This window comes from Pteropus vampyrus, unplaced genomic scaffold (assembly GCF_000151845.1).
Source record: "Pteropus vampyrus isolate Shadow unplaced genomic scaffold, Pvam_2.0 Scaffold197, whole genome shotgun sequence".
Classification (NCBI taxonomy): domain Eukaryota; kingdom Metazoa; phylum Chordata; class Mammalia; order Chiroptera; family Pteropodidae; genus Pteropus; species Pteropus vampyrus.
The window spans coordinates 2,413,278-2,414,724 of record NW_011888978.1 but is presented as its reverse complement, the minus strand read 5'-3'; the positions used below and the strand labels follow the sequence as shown (position 1 = coordinate 2,414,724).

Here is a 1,447-nt window from a genome sequence, read left to right as displayed (position 1 = left end):
CAGAGGTACCCTACAACAATTTTTTTTTTAAATATACCCTGGGGAAATCTAATTTCCAGAGTTAGCAGAGTTACCCCATTATAAGACTCAAATGTCAGGTTTTCAACAACAACAACAACAAAATACAAGGGATACAAAGAAACAAGAAAGTATGGAGTATTGAAAGGGGGGGGAAAAAAGACAAACAGAAACCGTCCTTGAAAAAAACAGATGATGGACTTATTAGACAAAGACAGGTGTCCAGTTAAGAAAACTATGAACAAAATAGAAATACCAGTAAAGACATGGAAAACATAAAAAGGAATCAAAAGGAAATTTTGGAGCAGAAAAGTACAGTATCTGAAATGAAGAATTCACTAGACATATTCCAAAGCAGATTTGAGCAGACAGAAGAAAGAATAAGCGAACTTTAAGAGAGGGTGATTGAAATTATTGAGTCTGAGGGACAGGAAGAAAAAAGATTGAAGAAAAGTGAACACACAGAGCCTAAGGAGCCCGTGGGACACCATTAAGCAGACCAATATCCACCTCGTGAGGGTTCCAGAAGTAAAAGAGAGATGATTTGAATAAATAATGGTTGAAAACTTCCCAAATTTGATGAAATACATGAATATAAACATCCATGAAGTTCAACAAACTCCAAATAAGATAAACTCAGAGACCCACAATGAGGCATAATATAATCAAACTCTTGAAAGACATAGACAAAGAATTTATTTATTTATTTTTTATTAAATGCCTGTAGCACCTGGTATTCCAAGGTGGTCTCCCATCCAAATACTAACCAGGCCCAACCCTACTTAACTTCTGAGATCAGACGAGATTGGGCATGTTCAGGGTGGCATGGCCGTAGACAAGAATCTTGAAAGCAGCAAGAGAGAAACAACTCATCACATACAAGGGACCTTCAAAAAGATTGTAGGCAGATTTCTCATCAGAAACTTTGGAGGCCAGAAGGCAGTGGGTCGACATACTCAAAGTACTGAAAGTAAAAACGTTGTCAATCAAGAATTCTATATACAGCAAAACTGTCCTTCAAAAATGAGGGAGATATTAAGACATACCCAGATAAACAAAAGCTGAATTCATTACCACTAGAACTGTCACACGAGAAGTACTAAAGGAAGTCCTTCAGGTTGAAATGAAAGGACGTTAATCAATAACTCAAAGCCATATGAAGTTATAAAGATCTCTGATAAAGGTATATACATGGACAATTATAAAAGTATTATTGTAGCTCTGACATGTAACTCCACTTTTTGTTTTCCATATGATTTAAGAGACTAATGCATTTTTTAAATAATTTTTTAAAAATAAAGTATGTTTTTGAATATGAAATGCATAAAGATATGATTTTGTGACATCAGTAACTGTAAGGGGATAGGGGCAGAGTTTTTGTATGCTATTGAAGTTAAGCTAGTATAAATTCAAATTAGAGTGTTAACTT

General features: G+C 34.8%; 1 pseudogene; it reads right to left on the bottom strand.

Moving 5' to 3' along the window:
• Positions 1 to 736: 736 nt before the first annotated feature.
• Positions 737 to 855, bottom strand: LOC111746691 (annotated as a pseudogene).
• Between the last annotated feature and the right edge of the window lie 592 nt (positions 856 to 1,447).